Genomic DNA, 25,026 nt, shown 5'->3' with positions numbered 1-25,026 from the left:
GTTTATAAAAAGAGAGAGAGAGCATTCCCGTCAGGTATTTCGCCAGGTCGGATAATTTGTGTAAGCACCCCCCTCCCCCAGGTAGGATTTTTCATATCGAGAATTCGAGCATTGATTATAGGAACCTTCTTTGCTGTCCAATTCGGTACATGTATCTTTTTCCAGATCAATTTAAATACGATCCAGTAACCTTTTTTTAATGGAATGATACAGTCCTTGGACCTAATTTATATCGTGCGAGAAAAAATATTCACGTCCTGCAACGGAACCCAATAAAACCCATTAGAACTTATTGGTTCCTGGAAATTTGGTTCCTGGTGGACGCTAAATGAAGAAAAATCAGAAAAAGTCACAAACATATGCAGAATTTTGAAACGTAATATTTCTAGAGCATGCTATAAAAAGTTGACTACAAACATCGTTTCCTTCCTAAAATGAAACTTGACTTATTCTTCATCACATGTGAGATCAACCACCCTGGGAGTCAAACCTGGGCTCCTGTGTGGTAGTCGACACCAATTTGGAACGGCAATGTGTTGGACATTAGGTTGATCAGTCGACACAACTTCATTTTTTTTCGAGAGGAAGACAAGCTGGCAGCTTCAAACTCGCAATTTCACTTCGCCGGCCCCCGTGGCGGAATGGATAGCACATCGTGCTACGATACCAGGTGTCCCGGGTTTGAATCCCGGACTGGGCATGAATGTTTGTAGTTGCATTGATAAATTTCATCATATCATCTCTAATCCCCATCTTCGCAATTAGCCAAATGTTGCAGAAAAGCGACGTAAAATGAATCAAATCAATCGAAATTTCACTCGCAACGCATGAAAACGAGATTACAAGCACTCCGTGATCCTACCGGAATCTCGCGTTTACAGAAGCTAATTATGAAACCACTTCTCGGATTAAACTGTACTTCGAACTAGCTGACAGTCATCAATATGTCCACCAATCAACACAGTAGAGCAAGAAGATGCAGATGTTTCTTGAAAATGCGTGGAAAGCTACCAGGGAAGGATGTAAAGTCGGTACATTACAAAGGCTTATTATGGCATTTACCTTCATTGCAGGTTATGAGCACAAGGGTTGAGTGTGAGTACCTGAGGAACCGCGGCATCTTTGTCATTCATCTCCCGCCAGAAAAGGGACAAACAGTAGAATTTTATTCTCTTGCAATTTGAAAAGCCTATGTCCATCCTGAACCATAAAGTAATTAACTCATGAAGTCCTAGCTACCTGCAGTGTGTTTCGGCGCGGCCGATAACCAGAGCCAGATGAAGAGAAGATTTTGTGAGATTGTGAGAGGGGGTGACCTGGCTTAGGCCCCCTGGTGTGCATGAAGGGAAAGTGTGGTTTCAAAAGGTCCCCGACTTCCCAGAAAGAGACGGCCCATAACATCACTGCATTTCCTACCAATGCATCTGTTCGTGTTCAACCAAAGTGTGTCACCGTAGGATCCGAGCTCTTCGAGTTCTCTGTCGGCTTCCGGGACTTCTTGAGTCTTTTGTCAACATGGTGCCAATCAGAGTTCCTTTCTGCCAAGGTCGTTGCACCTATGAATCGGCTGTTCAGCTTGAGTGGCAAAAGACATGTTGTACGGAGGAAAGTTGCAACGGAAAATTACCTTATTAAATACGATTTTTATTCGGGGGTGGTCCCTCTGACAAAACATCAACATTCTCAAAATTATTCGAACGGACTGTGTAAAATATTGCAATACTTCAAAAACTGAACCTGCTCTGCAACACAAGGGCAATACCTCATTAAGAAATCAATGTTCCTTTGTTAAGTTGGTAAGTTTAGTATGGCACTACATTTTAAATAATGCTGATGGAATAAATCAATAAAGTTTGTTAAATGACAACGACTCCTTACCACAAGAATAATTATTTGCGAATATCCCCTAGAACGGTTGGAGGTTCGACGTGCTTACCCCACGTCACCCCATTACTGTTTAAGGATCTCCACACCTCTAAGTAGGATTGTTGGAGGGAGACTGGCAGTCGGGAGATAGGCCAAGGCACTTCCAGAGCTGTCGAACAATGGGTTATTATTTATTTATAGATGCTTTGTATATGAGCAACCACACATGTCTTTCCAGTGACTTATTGCAAGGGTTGGTTATTGTACTTGACTCAATAAAATAAACTTACTGTGTGAGGCAGATTCATACGAACAAAAAATAGCCATAATAATAATAATAATAATAATTTATTTCAAAACGACAAAAAATTATTTATTTGTTTAAATTTTCGATTCTTCGCAATGTTTGTTAAGGAGTTGAGTTGACTTGGTGTTTTAAGTCCACTTTATGCACAGTAAGGCTAATCGGGACTGGATCTACAGTTTAAAGTAAGATCCGGACCACTGTGTGCCTCCATCCATGTATCGAACCCGGGACCCCTCTATTACAATGCAACGACGCTATCACTGCGCCATCGGGGAGGCATAGTTTGTTAGGATTCTCAAAATCGGTCTTCACGAAATCGAAAAAAAATATGCGACTCAAGAAATCGTACAGTTTGTGAAGATAATTGCTTTTAACAAGTTGCGTGTTTTAGACAGTCTCAATAGTAAAATAATTAGGTGATGCGAATAATACTACTTACCCGGAGATATGATAATCTACATAGACATCCTGCCACAATTATACTTATTTTAGCGTGTATTGTGCTCGGATTCGGGACCACTTGTAACTGTTTGCATATACTCGTATGTGGATTACCGCTGCCAAGCAGTCGTTCGTCAATCTGGTTACAAACTACTCAAGCTCGAAACATTATTCGTACGCAATGGCAACACCCAACACCCAACGCCCAACCTTGCCTGTTGTTGACCTGCGACTGCGAGGAGTGGAAAGACCGTTCCCTCAAAATTCCGAGAAACATCGAAGTGCTAGGTTCCTACACTGACATCCACGATAGCTACAACCAGGAAAACGAGAAAGAAATGTATTGTTTGGGGTTCGTGCCACTCACATTCAAGAACAGTGTTTCAAACTTAAAGCGAAATTTACTGAAACACAATTTTGCAATATTTGTCATGAAAGTAAACTTTTCAGCAAGTGTAGAACAGTTTATCGGAGCCACGTGAACGTTTCAAGGGGCCAGTGCCTCTCCTAACGACGTCCCTGTATCTAATAAGCTTTTTGTGTTAGAGGTGTAAACGTAACAGAAAGTAAGGCTACATTGGACAATGAAGCCTTCAGAGTTGCGACGTGTGATCGAGTATCTACGGTTGAAAGTTCTATCACCTCGAGAAGTACACAATGATGTGGTGCAGACATTGGGGGATAATGCACCTTCATATTCCATGGTAAAGAAGTGGAATAGGAAATTCGGCTGCGGTCGTGAGTCATGTGAAGATGAACAACGTACCGGAAGAACATCAGCAGTCATTACAGAGGAAACTATCGATCGTGTGCAGTAACTAATCAACACTACACTGCAAAAAAAAAAGGTGTGTTTGGGGTGAGTTTCGCTCTTTGGTGGCTTCGAAGGTCAGAATACTCGGAATCCTCACCCTTTTGAGTGAGTTTCTCCTCCCTACCCTAGGGTGAGTGCAGATCTGTCGTGAAAACCTTTCCTATACACCTCTTTGGGTGAGTTTCGGCTGCACCGTGATGCCACATGTACAAACTTTCCCACTGAAAATCCACTCACAGGCCTTGTCATAGCGAAAGAATTTTGCCGACATGACAACGTTTGTGGTCCTGGACCCCCTGCCAGGCTCTCCGAGCAATTTGTCTACCTGCTGAACCCTTTTCCCAACAAATTACCACCCTGTAGCAGTTCTCTAAATATTCAACAGAGGCGCTGTACTGCAAGTGGCGCTGGTTCGAGTGACCAACTCATGAAATACTTTCAAAATAGGTCGAAAACCCAAGGTCCGTCGACGTTGTTCCTGCGGGAGATACTAGCGGTCGACGGCCTTGGAATAAACCTATCAGTTTTGAGATCCCTGTGATGTTTTTATAATTAGAAAATGTACGAAATAAATACCTGTATGTTACATGTAAATTTCAGGAATAATCTATTTGAATAGTCATTTCATATTTTCAAGTACTATTTCACTGCTTTACGTCAGTAATTAACAAAATTTGAGCCGAAAGAAAAATATGATTTTTCCTCTCACATTTCATATTGAGGTTTAGATTTGCTGCTACATTTCTTACTGCACTTAAACAAAGGAAATACATGTTTATAGCCTGAAAGAATGTGTGACATATGCAACTGTGCAAGTGCGTACAAATTAAGGCATAAAAAGCTGTGTTTTTTTGTTTACAATATTTCTTCTTTTTTGTTGTTCGAACCTTCAGTAAGGTATGACTGTATCTTTGTAGTTATTTTATCATGAAAATATAATGTGCCTTCATTATCAGTGTTATCTTGGAGAAGTACATTTTGTTATTTGGAGTCGGTATTTCTAGTGTTCATTCATAACGCTTATGTGCCGGGCTGCATTACACTTTTCCATTTCTTATTTCATTATTTTTTTCGGCTATTAGGAAGCTCTTATGCAAAACACAGATTACAGATATAACACCAGGAGTACACATCCTGAGTACTCAATGTAATTGGAATTATTTATTAACGTTTAAATAATTTGTTTAACCTTACTACTTTACAGTAAGTTTAACGAGAGGCGTCAAGACAATTCTCTTGCCGAGATGTAAAATAAACTTAATGTTTCAAATGTGACCCCACCACAATTAACAATTTAATATTTCCGAAGTCACTGGGATTATCGTAAAGGATTATGACAGTAAGAGAAGGGTTATGCCTTCTTGTTATGAGGCAAGTAGCCAGGGGGAGGGCTAAGGAGGCTGAAGCCACCCGAAATCCTACAAATATCTAATTTAAATAGTGCATAGAGGTAATTATTTTTTTCTTTCTTAGCAGGATTAAACATTAGATCGAAAAAAGTTTAGTGTATAATAGAGGAACCAGTTTATATTTTTATATTCTATCATTTTATCCAAAGAATAAATTGATCCACCATCTCTCAAAAATTGTAGTTTTCTTTGTGACAAGCCATACAATATAAACTTTATGAGTAAAATTTGGGAAAAACTTTTAAAGCCTTTTTCTAACGGAATGTGTAACGGTTAATAACAAAATACAATAACTATGAATTTCAGTAAACTAACTGTACAAAATGTAAGAAAAAATGGACAATGAGTTGGATATACACAGTGGATCGAGTAGCAGTCTCTCTCCATTTACACAATAATAATAATAATAACAAATAATTTGGATTAAAATTAATTTATTTTCAATAACTTATAATACTTGTTATTGTAAAATGATAATTATAACCGTAGTAAACTGGTAATAATTATTGTGGTCATTATTCTTTCTACCAATAAAGTTTTATCAATGGCCTGTCCCCTTTCTGCAAATATTTCTGGCGACGCCTGTGCTGATAAGAGATGAGCCCCTGCCCCCCCCCCCCCCCCCCGAAATAAAATCCTGGCTACGGGCCTGTGTTATAGTCATGTTCCTAGAATTCCCATCCTTCCTGCATTTGAAATTCTTTTTTTAAAGTTCTCTGACAAACAACTTATGTACGCCACCAATATGACATGTGACGAATACTTCAATTTACAATTTGACGAATGGTTTAATTGTAACGATGAGGATAACACTGATGAGACAAAGAAAAGGACATATTCAACCTTTACCCAAAATTTGAACCTAGAACCCTCTGCTTGGTAGTTTACTACACCAACGACTATCTTTTGCATTTATTCAAAAGGTATGCCTAAGTGCGGTAACGCCAACAAAAAAATAGTCTAGTAGGAAATGTTTCATCCCACTTTGCGTTTTATCCTTGCAAGGGACCGCAACTCCAGAAGACATTCAACTTTCATTATTTTCCCCCCACCCCCTACATCACAGTCAATGTACAACCTAAAATGCTTATCCATATCTTTGAAATCTTTAGAGCAGCACAAACAAAAATCATAAAAGCTTCTAAATTAGTCCGCTTTTCTAAATATTCAAAAGAAATTTTGGTTAGGCTAATTAATTTCAATGAGCACACAATACCATAAACTCAGTTCCAATTTGTTATTCTTGTTTCATTTCCAAATATACGCTACATTGAATGAGGCAAGTTGGTTCCCTTTCTGAGCCACTGTCTTCAAATAGATGTGGCAACAAATAAATTTTGCAACGACGTGTTGAATACCACACGTGAATATCCTCCAAAGTTCCGTTTCTGGACTTTCTCTCCTTTGTAACGAGCAACCCCTTGCTGTGCGCGTCACGCGTCAAAGCTCCAAACCTGAAGTCTTCCCTGGAAATGACATTACAAGTCGAAGCAGTGTTTTATTTCGGGTACACGATTATATTCCGCTGATAAACGCTGTGATTAAAATTTCTAACTAGCTTTGAAAGCTTTTTCTTGAACAAATTGTACAAAAGTTAATTGTCCTCGTCCGTGGCAGTGCGGTCTAAGGCGCTGTGCTTTGGGCTCCGACGGCATGGGTTCGAGTCCGCCTGGGTCCAGTCTCTGGGTTCTCGGCCTGTGCATAGGACCGGTGGCAACCCACCATCGTGAGGGAATTGGCGAGCTACGAGTGAGTAGTGTAACCCGGTCACGGATATCTCCTATAACGGCTGGGGGTTCGACGTGCTGACCCCACGTCACCCCATTACTGGTTGAAGATCTCCACACCTCTAGGTAGGATTGTGGGATGGAGACTAGCAGCCGGGAGATAGGTCAAGGCCCTTCGAGAGCTGTAGAGTCACGATTTATTATTATTATAGAAGTTAATAACAACATTTAATTACTATATGCATTTCAGTCAAGTTACTGTTGCGCTGGAAATTCATTTATCAAGTGGATCGAGAAGAAAATTCTCCCCAAGGAGGATATAATAATAATAATAGTAATGATAATACTTTTGGAATAAAGTTGGTTTATTTCAATTAGTTTATAACAATAATAATCATAAGCATGATAATAATTATTGTTATTAATATTACTGTTTAAATTTTATTGTTGGCCTGACCACCCCTATAAAGAACTCCTCTTCCTTGTAATCCACGCGCACGTCGCCTACTAAATCAAGAGATTATTATTGGTTTGTATATATGTGTGGACCTGTTCATAAGCCAACTAATTGATCGTCAAGCATTCTGTAGAAAAATCCTTGAGTCTACTATTCAACGTGCTCTGTCACGGCTTACTTATTACAGACAGTTTGCATTACACTGGCACGTAAGATTTCTCAAAATATGGTGAAATGAAGTGAATCAATGGAATTGAACATAGGATTACTTTTACAAAAATTAATAAAAGTGGAACATTAATTTAGGTTAGAAGCTGAGACGAGAGTCGGGAGAGTCGTGAATGAAGGAACCTGTCTGGCCTCTTTCGTTCTTCGCAAGACGTCGCGGTAAGCAGACTCGTTCTCGTTGCTCTTTCTTTCCCGAAGGAAAAGCCTCCGTCTCGTTTAGATTATCTCAATGATAAATATATAAAAAAAATGTTTAAAGACATTTAGTAATAGGACTTAAAAACGAAAGTTTTAGAAAATTAAACATCTTTAAATAAAAAGTAAATCAATTTGCATATTAAAGAAATTTTGATTATAACGAATTCTAAAAATAATTTACACTACGATTTACCAAACCCTTGAAAAATACAAGGCTTTCGGACAGTATAAGTCTCGATTATACAGACGGCTGTCACTCTCGGTCTTGTCTTCATTTTAAATTGTGCTCGGTTTCAGCCAAAGTGGCACAAAAGTGAAGTAGAATAAATCAAATCAATCAATCAAAATAATCATAATAATAATAAATTTTATACCAACGGCTGATCTTCCTTTAAAAATTTCTGGCGACGCCCATGCTTTAATTCTATTGTTCTAGTCAACAGTCGAAGACAATCGATATATGTAATACCTCGAATGACGTGTCTGCCTAGCAGTGAGAAAGAAAAAAAAACAGCATTATACCTGCTTACCACTATCTAAGATACAGTTTTATTAGTAGTGCAACGACCAGTTAAAAAAAATTGAAGTTACTTATTCTATTTTGGATGATACGTTCTTCATATCTTCACATTAACGCTTGTTATTAACTACCTGGACCCCAAGTGGCGAGAGCGTTGCACCACAGCTCTGCACCCTGTCCATGGGGGTCCCCTTATTGAGAAGAACTTATTGCTTACAAATCCCGCAGGAAAAGTACATTTTCTTTGGTAACGACCACTATATAAGTTACATTTTCTGGAGTTCTTTGTTCCAATCAGTATATTAGGACACTACAGTAAATGCAAAGACAATATTTTCAACAATAAGACATTAAATACTCATTTATTATTATACACATTTTCATTACAGATTATTGTAACGAACTGATAATAACCAGCATTACACAATAAACTAAGTTTGAACCTTTCTTTATATAAAAGCGACAAAAATAACATTCTCATGTTCACATTAGTTTTTTAGGTGGTAAAAATCTAGATTTTTGGTCAACTAATCATGTGTATTCGAAAGTATCAATGTCAACTAATAACTAATAAGTTCTGGGGAAGTTTGAAGTTGTTTGTTGCGGAACCTGAATCAACTGTCCTTATCCTCCCCCCTCCTTCTATAGGGCTGTTTCTGGATGAGAATTACAATATTATATTCTACTTTAATATTATTATGAAGTACTTAACCTTATGAAGGAAAGCCAATTTCCATGGCGGTGTGGGTAGCGCAGCGAATCCAGGAGTGGGGATGTGTTTTCTTTGTGAGTGTCCCTTCATGAATTTAATCATATCATCAATTGATTCTCATCTTCGCGATTAGCCAAAAGTGACACAAAAGCGAAATAAAATAAACCAGCTCAATCAATTTGTGGAGGAAAGAAATTCTGTCCTTTATTTTCTTAGAACTTTGGTATCCACAGAGCGCTTTCAAATTGCCACAAACCAGTGGCGGATCCAGAAGTTACAGTTGGGAGGGGCGAATTTCATTCGAATGCCTCACCTCACCGAACCTCAATTCTAACACACACTTGCACTGCTATATATAAACAACATATTATACTGTAAACAGGAACGACGCTGTTTTTTGTGTTCTAGAAGATAGAGAATTCCTTTGCAAAAATAGAGGTCGAGGAGTGGAATAGGTGGTTATTATTGTATCATAATTCCTCTTGACCTCCTATTGCCACAATGTAAACTGAATGAGCACATATGAGAAATATAGTGAATACGCAGAGAACACAAAAGTCTATTCCCTCAAGGGGTCTCAGTTCGATTTCATTTTTAAGCATATTGCACAGTGATTAAATACAAATTTAAACTGTAGTGTCTTTTCCGATTAGCTTATCTTGATCATAAAGTTGACTTATTTTATAAATATTCTCGAGCCTTTTAAATTTGGGGATAAAAGGCGGAACATCTGAGTCTCAAGCCCGACCCTGTGGCCGAGTGGTTAGCACATCGCGCTGCGACGCTAAGGGTCCCGGGTTCGAATCCCGGTCGGGCTTGGTTGTTTGTGAATGTCCATTCATCAATTTCATCATTTCATCACTCATCCCCATCTTCGCAAATTAGCCAAGAGGCACAAAACGCGAAGTAAAATAAACTAAATCAAATAAAAAAAAATCAAAATCTGAGTCTCAAAAATATCAGGTATAATATCATATCCAAGAACTGGCAGTTGGGAAAGGAGATCGCTCCCATGGCCCTCCCGGTGGCCCTCCACAAACAACAGAGTGTAAAAGTTATCTAAACCACCCCCACCCCCAAAGATCGTTGCTTTGTTTGAAGGACATTCACTTTTCTGTGTCTTTTGTTAGGAGTCACGCGTCGTATACCCCGCGCTTTTCGTGAGGACCAATCGAAGACGTCTGGGACCAGCAGGAAGTCATCCCAGAATAGGCTTGCCTTTGCCATTGTGTGAGGTCGTCTGTGCGGTGGCCACTGGCCAGAATAGTTTGTCTGCTGAGTGGGTATTTGAAAGTGGAGATAAGAAAGCAACATTCAAAGGTAAGTAAGTTCAATAACGTTTTCAATATTTTTACACTGTAAGTTTTCTTTATACATATATACTCAGATTGTCGTATCCGCAATGATTAGACCAAAATTTGTTTCACATTTTGAAATAATGACAGTACACGGTGAGAGGACATTGTGTAGCATACAGTGTGAGCCCTTTCAATATTCCTCGTCCGAGGATTGACATTCGTCATGGTTTGATTTGATTTGATTGATTTGTTTTATTTTACTTCGCGGTTTGTGCCTCTTGGCTAATTTTGAGAAGATGGGGATGAGTGATGAAATGATGAAATTGATAAATGGACATTTACAAACAACCATGCCCAAGCGGGATTCGAACCCGGGACCCCTGGCGTTGCAGCTCGACGTGCTAAGATTCGTCATGGTGTCCCTATCTTTGAGCCCTGTAACCTGGAGCCTACTTTTGAGGGGGGAGGATGAAACCTGAGGCTTAACTTTGGGAGATTAGGGGAAGAGTCACGAAAAATTTTCCATCTCATAAAAATAGAGTCCAGGGATTATTTCATAAATAACTAGCGAAATCACAAATATTACTCTTTATTACTTTGCTCCTCAGGTCGCCTAACTTGAAGATTTTAACAAATGTGAAAATTTTGGGGATCCTTGTCCCCGCCAATTTACGCCTATGGTTACGGAGACAGAGAAAACATGGTTTAAGTTCGTTTCCGTTCTTCCCACTCCCATTTTTGGAGAAATATAACTGGAAAACTATAAGGATAAAAAATAAAATTTCAAGTGCACAAACGAAATTCTATCCAAGAAGTTGCTTGATTTTTCTTCCTCCATAATGGGGAGCTTTTAGTTGTTTAGTTTAGTTATTTCAATTGTAGAACGTAATGATTTTGTCCTTCATTTTAAAATTGGGGGCGAGGGAACTTCAAATTTTGATTTAATTTACTCTCAAACCGTTACGTTAAAATCGAAAAAATGCGCTGGGATAAAACTGTACGGGCTTCCCGAAGCCCCCACCCCACCCCAAGTTCAATTTGTGAATACTCGAACGCTGTAATGTTGCAAACGAAAGTAAATGCGATACAATCCGGTACAAACAAAGGATAATCTTATGACATACTTTAAACAGAATATGTGTATGTTTGGGGGGACAACGTCACAAATGTTGACCGTACTACAATTATCACTGTTACTAGGATTCTCTATCATCTTTATTTCTTTCTCCGTTTTTCATATGTTTCAATTTTTCTTTGCTCTCTTGGTTCCTCTGTTTCCATTTCCGTTATTCTTTTTTACCTTGTCCCTCTCTCTTTGTGTTCTTCTGACCTTGTGTGATTCTCGCTGTGCTGTAAGCAATCCTAATTTTTAACTGTTGGCTATTTGTGTTAGGAGGAGATGGGCCAAAAATATTTCGTGGTGGGCTAGAGCCCGCTTTGGTGTCGACTATTCTGACTGCGACTGACACCTTCGTTTGGTGTGTGATGTTCCTAAAGTTGTAAAGTAACTTGTTGCACACAATTCATAATATTTCGTTATTGGCTGTCGGAACGTACCCCAGAGGGATTTGTAATTGATTTTTAAGTAAAGAGGCCAAAATAATGCAGTGGGATACTGTGGGACGTAAAGTTAATTTCCATGGGAAATATTATTTACAAAACAGGCTTCTGTAAGAGTTTATAAGATTTGTAAGGTGCTGCTTAAACTCACTTCATTCATTCGTTGTAGTCGATTGCGTCTAATATCACAATTTTTTAAAGGAAAAAAGACACATTCTAAGCAAGGGCGTGAAAGTTAAATATACAATGACCATGGCCGTATGTAGAGGGGGGTTCTAGGGTTCAACCCCCCCCCCGAAACTTCTGACATGTTGCATTAATGGATGTTCAGAAACCAAAATCTGTAACAAATTTTCAATTTTTCTTTCGAAGCATCACAAAAATACAAGGAGACAATGTTGAAACGATCGAGCTTGAATTTTCATACATTTGGAATTCTGAAAGTTGAGTGAAACAGGATTTATTCTCGGAATCGCAGCCCGCCCGCGGCCCCTCCATTATCACTTCTGCTGTCATCTTTCCAGTGTTGCTCCTGCGTTACAAGGAATATAGACTGAAGATTCCCTTATGATTGTCCCAAAATTCCCTTTCCAGCTTTTAAATTCCCCGTCCGATAAAGTCGAAAATAAATCCCCCTTGATAGGAGTTCAAACCTAGTACCTCCAGTTTCGTAGCGCATTACGTTCACGATTGAGGTTACAATCCATGCACCAGGCTAAGCTTTTAAAGAGAATAACTGGTTCTACACTTTTCAAAATTCCAAAAATTTAATTTTAAAGTCAAACAACAAAAACTTTATGACTAAAATTTCCATCTAACTTTTAAAGTATTTTCTTGAAGGTATCTAAAGTTTAATGACGAAGTAAAATAATTGTGCATTACAGTACACACTGTATGAAACGTAAAAAAAAAAGAAAGAAAGAAACTTATGCTGGATATTCACTCATCTGCTGGATTGAGTAAGCCCCCTCAAGGATATAACAATAATATAATAATAATAATAATTATTATGGAATAAAATTGTTTTATTATTATGAAATTTTAATTATTATTGTACAATTATTATTATTATTTCTATTATTCAAATTTCTGGCTACGCCCTGGGAATAATTATGAATTAAACCCCCCCCCCCCACGAAATTTTTTCCTGCCTACGGCCATGACAATGACATTAATTTTCGGGAGCAATGAACGCCTTCCCACACTCAGACGCTGATATTCGTGAGGTTTTCTGTAGTGTGCGTCCATAGTATCTTCAAATTTTCGGTCCTTGGGGGATTCTAAACATTAACAATTTAAGTTAAGGAAACTTACAATTTCAAGCAGCAGCTAGAATTTCTTTTAGAGTGTTGTCTTAGATTTCTTTTACACATAAATATGGTTGTGTAACATAAAATTTTAAGCATTATTTTAATTTTCAACTCCTTTTCAGGAATGTGCCATGCATAGAGCAGTGGATACGGATAATGCCCACAAACACACTTGCCTTAGTTCCAACCTACACTGAACATTAAGCCACTCTTTGCTGAGAGCAGTTTTTCAAGGATCCTGCATGGGTTTGGTTTACACAGATATGCAATGTAAGTAGAGTAGTTCATATCTAATTTTCTTCTTTTTTCAAGGGAATTTATTATTCATTATTTTCATAAGTTTTAAGCTGTAGGAACTTGAAATGACAGAGGTCTCTTAGGAAGTAAGCTTATATGCTGAGATGGGAAGACCAGTGGCGACCACTATATGTACCCAGGTGTAGCACACGCTAGAGGTGGTCAGCTAGTATTGAACATTTAGTCAACATGGTGAGTGTGAAAAGAAAATGAAAGTGTCAAAAGTACATGCATACTTAAATACATGTATCAAGGAGTCCGATGTTCGATACTTGGTAGCGGTTCATAATGGTTCAGATCTCACTTTGAACTTTAGGTCCAGTCCCGATTAGCCTTTCTGTGATTAAATTGGTCTTAGAAACAAATTCAAACAACAAATCTGGAAATAGGAAAGGGTGGGTGGGTGTCTCAGCTTCGGTCTTTTCTGTTTCAAAGGGAGTGTTCGCCACTGGGAAGGACAGTACTCATAGTTATACACATTGTAGGCTGGAGTGTAAAACTTTGTTGTGGCTGTCTTAAGAAGTATTTTGAAATTGATATGGCATACTAATTACACAATGTGTACAGCGAGATGTTAAAATATTACCAGGCAAGTTGTTCATAATTTTCAATATTTTTTGACGTCCCATGTGTATTTAAGGAATTGAACTCCATTGAACTTTTCCTGGAAATATTTATGCATCTCACTCTTTACATACCTTTCCTAATATCTTTGTTACACAATTAATTTCATGGAGGATTAGTGAAAAAAAATATGGTTGACTAGACCACACAGCAAATATACTTCTGTGTCAGCATCTTTAAGTTCTGAGAATCGATTGCTGCTTGTGTACAATTTAGTGTTCTTATAGATGTGGGATGAAGTAAGTGATTCATACATTTTATTTGTTTTCTCTTTTCAACTTACAAAGTGAGGGTCTGTGATGCTACATTTATTGGCTATCAGTTACCCTGTGAAAGCCTACATACACATTTTGTCTTTGGAAATTAAATTCACTTTGAGAAGTTATGTAGAAGAAAACAAACAGATAAAGAAATTAATTCTTATTTGAAAAGTATCTAAACTTTCATCATTCTGGGTTTCTTTCATTCAATCTTCCACTGTATGTATAGACATTCCTTAGGAGAATTTAAATTGCTGGGGGGATCCAAATGATACTAACTTTGCATGATAATTAACTTTTATATGTTAAATCTACTTGAACGCTTCAAATAGTCTTCCATCTATTAACAAATATAGTTGTACAATAAACTGTTGTATTGAAGGAGTTAAAGTTTTGCTACTTTCAAGATTAATCTAATTTAAATTTATTCCTTATTTCAGGCATTGAATGCTGTTTAACTAAAATAACCACCTCTGATGTTTGAAGATGATCCTGATTTTGTAAATGGAAATGTAAGTAAATACATCAATTAACCTGTATGTAATCTGAAAATGTCAGAATCACATAAATAGAACTAGGAACGTAAAATATAATGCTGCGTGTGCGAACCATACATACACACCTTTCATTTTGTAATTAATAATCTTTGGATATGCATTTCCAAAATGCACCTTAACATAAATATACAAATTATAATCTTTATGTATTTCTTTCGTAGCCTACTAAACTTTTAATAGAACTTTATTTCTGCTACTTGAAAACAGAATCATATCCATGATTTTATTTTTGGAGAGTTGAACTTTCATATAGCTATGTCTTGTTTCTATAGAAAATATTTAAAATTGTCAAGGGTATGTGTCTCTTGACTGCTGGGTGAAGGGATGGAATGAGGCATCCACTCACTTCTCCTTCTGGCACTGTGCCTGTTACATGCTAGTATAATGTACAGAATAAATAAAATCTTTTTGCCTTTTCGCTACATGATGTTTACACATACACTTTGACAGGACAGAACTACAGGGTGCAAAATCATTGAAAACTGGTGGGGGAACAAAGTTCTTAATCTACATTCCCCCACTCCGCCACATGTGTGTATTATTAAAAGTAAATTAATTTGTTACTTTTATACATATCAGATATTGTAAAGCAGCCAACTAATTCCTTTAGTAACTTGGTTAAAGATGTTATAAATTATGAAATAGTTGAAGTGCTTTTATTATGTGTAAGTTTTTGTTTTGTTTGTGCTTTATGTTAATATAAATCAATTAGATTTCATAGTTATAATTTTCTTGCATTCTTGTCTTACTTTAATTGTGCGTATTGTAGATTTGTTAATGATCTCTTGAGAGAGAAAGCATTCAATACTCACAACTACACTAATTTGTGTGTTCGATATTATACTTAGTACAGTATATTTGAAATTAAAAGTAATTGCTTATCTCTCGTTTGTTATAACAAAAAATCTTCCCCCCAGAAATTTTTGGTGGGGGGATTTTTGAGGCCAAGATTGTTGGTGGTGGGAAATCCCCCTGTCCCTCCAGGATTTCACACCCTGCAGAACTAACAGAAACACAAGAAAGCTAAAGCTAAACACTCAAAAATTAGTAAAAAATTATTTTTCACACCAACATTGAATGGTAGTGTTTGAGCTCTTAGGCGACACCAGAAAGGTGTTTGTGTGTGTGTGTTGGGGGGCAACCCATTGACTTAACTTAATAGTAGAACAAATATTAACAATAAGAATCATGGTTATGATAATAATTTTACAGTAATAACTATTATAACAAAAAATAAAATTATATTATTATTATTACTATTATTAAATCATTTGGGAGGACTACTAGATGAATGAATATCAAGTACAACTTTTCCTTATGATTATAATTTTTTTTTTTTACATTTTATACAGTTAGTGTACTGAAATGCACAGTTATTCTGTTTTATCTTTAAGTTTTAACTTTTCAATAAAAGCTTTCTAAACATTATTTATGTTATAACAACTTCTGCTTTTTGTGACTTGAAATGGCCGATGGCAATTCCAGGGGGTGGGGGTCAACGGATATGTTCCACCTCCATCCCGACACCGATGTTTCAGCACAAAATATTATCCTAAAGTGTGCCATTTCCAGTTATATACTGCCCGATCCTGTGACCAAGTGGTTAGCACATCGCGCTGCGACGCCAAGGGTCCCGGGTTCGAATCCCGGTCGGGCTTGGTTGTTTGTGAATGTCCATTCATCAATTTCATCATTTCATCACTCATCCCCATCTTCGCAAATTAGCCAAGAGGCACAAAACGCGAAGTAAAATAAACTAAATCAAATCAAATCAAACCAGTTATATACTGTGGCGTGCCCAGTAGTCAGCCCTCATTTCGATATTTTTTCCTGCCTGTTTATAGCCTCATCATCACCCTCCTTGCTTATGAAATAAAAGCATGCATGTTTATATTACCTTTGCATAATAGGGTGACATAATCTTAGTCTCTCCACCTGTTCATTCAATCAGTGGCGTACACAAGAGGGGTTACTGGGTTTAACCCCCCCCCCCCGAGCTTTAAATATTATGGGAAATGCTGTGTAAAATAAATTGCCAATTTAGCGCTACCTCATTCAATGTAGAAACTGAGTAGCTTGAGGGCCTCCCCGATGGTGCAGTGGTAGGTCGTTGCCTTATAATCAAGGGGTCCCGGGTTCGATACCCTGTGGAGGCACATAGTGGTTCGGATCCCACTTTGAACCGCAGGTCCAGTCTCGATTAGCCATACTGTGCATAAAGTGGACTTAAAACACCAACTCAATCTATCAATTGACAGCTTGACTGATTGATTTTGTTTATTTTTCTTCGCATTTCTGCTACTTTTGGGCTAATTGCGAAGATGAGGATGAGTGATGATATGATGGAATGGATGAAAGGACACTCACAAAGAACACCTGTGCTCAGGCTGGAATTCGAACTCGACACCCCAGGCGTTTTAGCATGCTTTCCTAACCACTCATCCACGAAGGCTGGCTACTTAAGCTTGAATCATTTTGTATGCACACATCACTCGTATACTTTTCAGGGAAGTATTAAGATTCATAAATGTTATAAGTACATTCTAAACTATCACACTCTGACCTAAATACATTCTTGGTTATATTCTTATTTACTCTTACATTTTTTTCTCCTTTCAGATCATGGACGCCTTTCCATACAGACATTTTAAAGGAATACAGCATGCATATTTTTAGCAATGAAGTAAAATTGGCACTGAAAAATCAATCCTCTTTTTTTGGATAAAATTGTGAGAACTATGTTGAATTATTGCAAGATGAAATGTACGAATATTGTAAATAAAGTTGAATTTTTTGCTAACTGTAACTTTATTTCTTCAACCTAATCTTTGGGGCGAAAAAAAATAAGCTCTGTATTTGAAATAGAGTGGTTAAAAATTATGTATATGAACATTTATAAATTCTACTAAATTTGCTCTGTCTTCTTAAGAATGTACATTTTCGTTTCTAATTAATTTATTAAAGTACTGAAATAGGTTCTAAAAGCACCAAAAATCACTCACATTGTAATGATTGTGGCATTGAACTGAGTGTCCAGAAACAAAAGCAAAGGAAAGGTAAGGTTGAATTATTGCTTAATGTGTATGCATTTAGTGGCAAGGTAGTATTTTTCAGAGATTATCCCCTTACCATGTATGTATATACTTCCATCCAACGTATACATAAAATTTATCTACGGATATACAAATATACAGTATTTTGTTGTGTTAAGTATGTCATTTATTTATCCTAGCAATGTATGTGAGCATGAGTGTTGCTTTCCAAACAGTACAGAAAAAGTTGTTATTTTTTAATTAACTTCTGAAGATTAATCCCCTTCATGTTATATTGTACACGCAAGGACACTTCTGGGTTGTAACAGCACCATTGACTTTCAATTAAATCATTACAACCCAGCAGTGTATGTGACTGTACATATATCCAGTCCCAATTGGCTTCTAATCATCAAGTGGAAGTTTCAAAAAAGACTTATTGGAAAATATGTATGTACATTAAAAGTTGCGGCTTTTTTGTATGATTTAGAAATCGATACATAATATTCCTTGCAAGCTTCATGTAATTTATGGATGGCTTGTTCTTCTACATGAATACCTTGGTGAGCGTGCCGCATCTAGTTTCCTCTATGTTTTTTAAGCTTTGTCAAAATTTAATGCTGAATTGAATGGTATTCTTTTTATAAAGAAGACAATTAATCACATTAAAATCTGAACGCATTAAATGAAGAAACACTGTTTCCCCTGTGATGTCGTATATTATACAATGCAAGAGTTAACATTGCATTTCTCTACTTTGATACATTTGCCATCTGGGAAGAAATTACAATGAAGTTATGATTGCTCTATCTTATTCTGAATTCATATTGGATAAGATAGAAAAGATCTGACTGATTCTTCAAGGTTAAAGGTAAGCATTATTATACTAAACGAAGATCATTTACCTCTTCCTCACGAACCCCTCAAACTCACCGTATGGGAGGAAAAACACACTCTATACTATGGTGAGAAAACTCACCCTATGGGAGGAAAAGCACACTCTATACTAGGGTGAAAAAACTCACCCTTATGGGAGGAAAAACACACTATACTAGGGTGAGAAAACTCACCCTTATGGGAGGATAAACACACTCTATACTAGGGTGAGAAAACTCACCCTTATGGGAGGAAAAACACACTCTATACTAGGGTGAGAAAACTCACCCTTATGGGAGGATAAACACACTCTATACTAGGGTGAGAAAACTCACCCTTATGGGAGGAAAAACACACTCTATACTAGGGTGAGAAAACTCACCCTTATGGGAGGAAAAACACACTCTATACTAGGGTGAGAAAACTCACCCTTATGGGAGGAAAAACACACTCTATACTAGGGTGAGAAAACTTACCCTTATGGGAGGAAAAACACACTCTATACTAGGGTGAGAAAACTCACCCTTATGGGAGGATAAACACACTCTATACTAGGGTGAGAAAACTCACCCTTATGGGAGGATAAACACACTCTATACTAGGGTGAGAAAACTCACCCTTATGGGAGGATAAACACACTCTATACTAGGGTGAGAAAACTCACCCTTATGGGAGGATAAACACACTCTATACTAGGGTGAGAAAACTCACCCTTATGGGAGGAAAAACACACTCTATACTAGGGTGAGAAAACTCACCCTATGGGAGGAAAAACACACTCTATACTAGGGTGAGAAAAACTCACCCCAATATGGGGTGTGGAAACTCACCTTTTGGGGACGGCTATTTGTGACAAGCCAAACTCACCCCAAAAGGTGAGTTTCCACACCTTTATTTTTTTCAGTGTAGGACACTTGCTGAAATTGATGGCATATCAAACGATCGCATTCATACCACTTTAACTGACCATTTGGGATTAAAAAAGTAAGTTATCGTTGGGTGCCTCGAATGATGACAGATGCTCAAAAACATATCAGCGGATATCCAATCCTGTGTCTTCAAAAGCTTGGAACATCCACCTTCTTATCCAGATCTGGCCCCGAGGGACTACAACCTAAATCCTACACTAAAGGAAGGCCTGCTTGGTAAGAAATTTTACAATGAATGTGATGTCATGGCTGCTGTGAAGGGTTGGTTACGGGAGGAAGACAGAAAATTTTATTCTACTGGAATTGCAGCGTTAGAAAAACGTCTGGCTCTCGGATGTGACCATGTCCAAAAGTGATGGAAGAAATTTCCCGGTACCACTACCACAAGTGGGTCAGGGCATGAACTTATTCTATGTAAAGCATGGCTACAAAATCTAGTATAACGTCCAACATAAAACAGCTACAAAAACAAGTATTTTAATACATATTGAAGAATGAAAAGTCTGGGACCCTTCCCACTAAATGGTTTTTAAAATATCCAAGGAGAAAATGTCATAAATTTAAAAAAAACAATTCGAAATTCCTTCAAATTTCCTGCGTAGTTTGAGAAAATCGGGGGAGGGGAAAGGGAGGCAAATTATACAATATATATATATATATATATATATATATAAGATGATAATACTAAAGATGATTTTTATACAGAGTTAGAACAGGTCTTTGATAAATTTTCTCGGTATTATATGAAAATTCTGTTAGGTGACTGTAATGCACAGATTGGCAAAGAAGAGACATTTAAACCCACGATTGGTAAAGAAAGTCTTCATGAATTAAGTAATGATAATGGTATGAGATTGATTACTTTTGCAACCTCAAAGAATTTAATTGTGAAAAGTACCACTTTTAACATAAAGATATCCATAAATATACCTGGTCTTCTCCAGATGGTAAAACTCATAATCAGATAGATCATATTCTCATTGATAAGAGAAGGCATACTAGTATAATTGACGTTCGTACACATAGAGGTGCTGACTGTGACAGTGACCACTATTTAGTAATGGCTAAATTACAAGAAAGACTCTCAGTGATAAATCATAAGCAACAAAATCTAAAAGTTATAAAATTTGATACAGGAAAGTTTACTGATGAATGAATTAAGAAAGATTACCAAATTAAACTGTCAAATAGATTTGATATTTTGCAGGATTTAAATGATGATGAAAATATAAATGAAACAGACGTAAATAAGAATTGGGAGCACATACGTATTGCAATAGAATCAGCAGCTAAAGAAAGTATAGGATACCATAAACCAAGAGAAAGTAAGCCATGGTTTGTAATGAATGTCATAATATAATAGAAATAAGAAATCAAGCTAGACTTAGGTGGTTAAATAACTCTGATGATACAAATCTAAACAATTATAATAGAATAAAGCGAGAAGTTAACAGCACGTTTAGAAGTAAAAAAGAGATTACTTGAAAAGCAAAATTAACGAAATTGAAACAAACAGCAAAAATAAAGATATCAGAGATTTATTGAATTTAGAAAGGGGTGGCAACCTAAAGTAAACTTGATAAAAGATAAAGACGGTGATTTTCTATCTGACCCAAGCGATATTCTAAATAGATGGAAGAACTACTTTAATGACCTTTTAAATGTTCATGTAGGAGATAAATCGGAAGTAAATGAAGTACACACAGCAGAACCTTTAGTTCCAGAACCTAACTTGACTGAAGTTAAAGATGCCATTAAAAGGCTAAAGAATAACCAAGCACCTGGCATTGATTTAATACCAGCTGAGTTAATTAAATATGGTGGAAATTCATTAATATGTCAAATTCATAAATTAATTTGTTTAATATGGAATAAAGAAGAAATCCCTCAACAGTGGAAAGAATCCATAATTGTTCCTGTGTTCAAGAAAGGTGATAAAATGAACTACAATAATTACCGTGGAATTTCTCTACTCTCAACAATATATAAAATATTATCTAACATTCTTTTAATAAGACTAACCCCATATGCTAATGAAATTATAGGTGATTATCAATGTGGATTTAAACGTAACAGATCAAGTACAGATCAAATTTTTCACATCAGACAGACACTTGAAAAAAAGTGGGAATATAATCAAAATGTAGATCAGCTATTCATTGATTTCAAAAGAAGCATATGATTCGGTCAAAAGAGAAAAATTATATAATATATTAGTCGAGTTTGGAATACCTAAGAAGCTTGTTAGTATGATAAAAATATGCACCAGTGAAACAGAAAGTAAAATTCGTGTTGGTATTAATATGTCTGACAAATTTACAATTCATTATGGGTTAAAACAAGGAGATGCATTATCTATATTGCTCTTTAATTTTGCCTTAGAATATGCTGTAAGGAAGGTAAAAGAAACTAAAGAAGGACTAAAATTAAATGGTGTGACTCATTTGTTAGCATATGCAGATGATGTAGACTTACTGGGGGATGATGTGAATACAATTAAGAATAATGCTAAACTATTTTTCAAAACTGCTAAAGAGATAGGTTTGGAAGTTAACGAAGAGAAAACTAAATATATTCTTACAGGCCGAAACCAAGTGTTAAGTAATAATCAAAATCTAATTATTGATAACAACTCGTTTGAACCAGTTTCCAAATTCAAATACTTAGGAGTAATATTAACAAATGAAAATTATATTAAAGAGGGAAAAAAAGTAGGCTTAATTCAGGAAATGCATGTTACTTCTCTCTTCATAAACTTTTGTCTTCTCGTTTAGTATCTAAGAAACTAAAAGTTAAAATATACAAAACAGTAAATTTGCCTGTAGTATTATATGGATGTGAAACTTGGTCCCTTACATTGAAAGAGGAACATAAATTGAGAGTATTTGAAAATATGATCCTTAGGAAAATCTTTGGACCTAAAAGGGATGAGGAGACAGGTGAGTGGAGAAGGTTACATAATTTAGAACTACATAATTTGTATTCAACGGGACATTGTATATTGCGGGACAACGTTGAGATGGACCTAAGGAAAATCGGTAGGGATAAAAAAGAGTATATAGAACTTGTTCAAGATAGGGAAAGATGGAAGGCCTGTGATGCTGCAGCCATGAATCTTCGGGTTTAAGAAGGCAAGGGAGTTAGTTAGTTATATATATATATATATATATATATATATATATATATATATATATATATATATATATATATACCAATTCTGCAAGTTTACAGCTTTTCACTTGAAATTCTTAAATGAGCTAAACACGTATGTTCGAAATCTAGTATGGCATTACAAGTGAGTGGCGAAATATTTGAAACTAACACACGAAACACCTGATATCCATGTCCTCCTCAGCGGCCGGGCGGTTTAAAGCGCTGTGCTTTGGGCTCCGACCGGGGAACGGAATGGGTTCAAGTCCGCCTGCACAGAAAAAACTGGTTTGTTTGGAATTACCAATAAAGTTTGGTTGAGCTGTTCGGTTATGCTTTTTGTTTCCGATAAAAAAATGTTGCTTGTAATTACTAAATAATTTTGTTTAAGAATACCAAAAAATTTGGTCAGGCGAAATATGGTACTCGTAAACAAAATGATACATATGTAAGTAAAGAGAAACAAAAAGTTTGGTTAAATTTACTATAGTATGTGCGTGAGCGTGCTTTCGAATTTGAAATAACGATTGTCCAGTTTCGTCTAGTGTAGCATGAAAATCCTTTGTCGAAAATTGAAACTCATGTAGATAGATAATTATTTGAAGCGAGTCTTTATGTTGCTGTGTAACCTAATGTTCTGAAAAAAGGTCAGTATACACTTACTTTATATTGAATTTCCTACACCGGCCGCTAGATGGTTCTGTCAAAATTTAACATAAATTTTTGTACAACAAATAATGGTACGTTTGATTGTAATCATAGTGAAAAATTGTGCTTTAACACTCTTCGAATGATATGTGAACATCACAGCTACAAATTAAAGAAGAAAATGTACTGCAGTGAATAAAAGTTAATCTCCCATGAGCAACCTTTTTGATTGTGGACTATATAAGTATGGGAAGTGTGGCGCAGAAAAACAAACACGCTACAAAAACGGTTACTTCACGTGAACTTTCTATTCTAAATGTGTATTTTGAGATCAGTTAGTTTCTATAAACGATCCACCCTAGCTAAAATTAGCCAGATTATAACATGAGTAATTATGAAATATGAATAAATTATTTAACAAATCGTTTGGTAATTTTGACTAAATTATTTGGTTTTCCTAAACAAAAAGGCTACATTCTGTTAGATTTACCAAAATAATATTTGGTTTTGGTAACCAAAAAATTGTTTACGACAAACAAATAGAACTTGACCAAATCTTTTGGTACTGGTGAACAATTGTTTGATTGATGCCTATTTAAACAAACGATTTGTTCACCACTACCATTTTTATGGTTAATCCAAACAAACATTTTTCTCTGTGTGGGTTCAGTCTCTGGCTTCTCGGCCTGTGTAAAGGACCGGTGGCAACCCACCATCGTGAGGAAATTGTGGAGCTACGAGTAAGTAGCGTAACACTGTCTCGGAAATCTCTATAACGGCTGAGGGTTCGACGTGCTGACCCCACGTCACCCCATTACCGGTTAAAGAACTCCACACCTGTAGGTAGGATTGTGGGAGGGAGACTTGCGGTCGGAAGATAGCCCAATGCCCTTCAAGGCTTGTCGAGCTACGGATTATGGGTTATAAAATATCTACACCATACTACACATTTTTAAAACGTTTGCTTGGACTATTACAACATTACAGGTCACATCTTTAAGCATATGCTATTCGAAGCCGTAATACCGATGTCTATTCTTAATTTTGTCTACTCTTTCATTGCATTAGAGAACAAAGCAGAATACTAGAGTGCATGTAATATGTCTTTGCCAATGACCCCAATTTGTTGCGGGAGGATTCATAAAGATAGAGGCTAATGAGAAGTGGTTCGAGGCCATTGATAAGTCAGGTAGTTGTTATTGCTTTTCACGTGTAGAATAAGTAAAAGTAGAACAGAAACAGTCATTCAGTTGTCATGCAACAAGGTAAAGGATAAATGTTGACAAAAGGTAGATTAGATTTCGGTCCAAAACAGCATTACCATTTACTGTCTACTTTTACTCCACAATGGCCTTAAATTCTGGAATTGAATTTATAAAATTCTTTGTAATCGAACTCTTTAGTCGCTATGAATATAATGGCAGACTGACCGGGAATCGATAAGGACGGTACCAACATCGAGACGAGAACGAGACAATACACTTGAAGTCTTGTCGAGTCGGGACGAGTTAGTTTCCGACACTCTCGGTCTCATTCGAGACTTTAGTCTGATATTTGAAAATTTGAAACCGGATACTTTACTGTATGGCTTCCTTAGCAGGGGTGGCGCCAGGGGGGGGGGGGGGGTGCGAAGGGGTGCTTGCGTACCCTTTAATTTTTCCGCACCCTCTTGAGCACCCCTTTTCAAAACCTGTTATTACCGAAAACACTATTAACTCTTGCATTGTAATATTATTTTATCACTTATTAAAACCATGTTGTCATATTGAGAATATACATTTTTCTATTGAAATGAGACCCCTCTCA

At 36.7% G+C, this 25,026-nt stretch overlaps 1 protein-coding gene and 1 long non-coding RNA gene across 2 annotated transcripts in view; one reads left to right on the top strand and one right to left on the bottom strand.

The window, feature by feature from the left end:
- Positions 1-25,026, bottom strand: part of LOC145991381 (methyl farnesoate epoxidase-like) — a 108,699-nt gene that overhangs the window by 82,177 nt on the left and 1,496 nt on the right. The gene's annotated exons all lie outside the window — the stretch shown is intronic.
- LOC145991380 (uncharacterized) lies at positions 9,934-14,540 on the top strand. The gene is made up of 3 exons (XR_014442048.1): positions 9,934-9,999; positions 12,970-13,117; positions 14,469-14,540. It is a non-coding gene; the product is annotated as an uncharacterized LOC145991380 (long non-coding RNA).

This window comes from Lepisma saccharinum, chromosome 8 (assembly GCF_977018435.1).
Source record: "Lepisma saccharinum chromosome 8, izLepSacc3.1, whole genome shotgun sequence".
Taxonomy (NCBI): domain Eukaryota; kingdom Metazoa; phylum Arthropoda; class Insecta; order Zygentoma; family Lepismatidae; genus Lepisma; species Lepisma saccharinum.
This window is presented reverse-complemented; position numbering and strand designations above follow the sequence as displayed.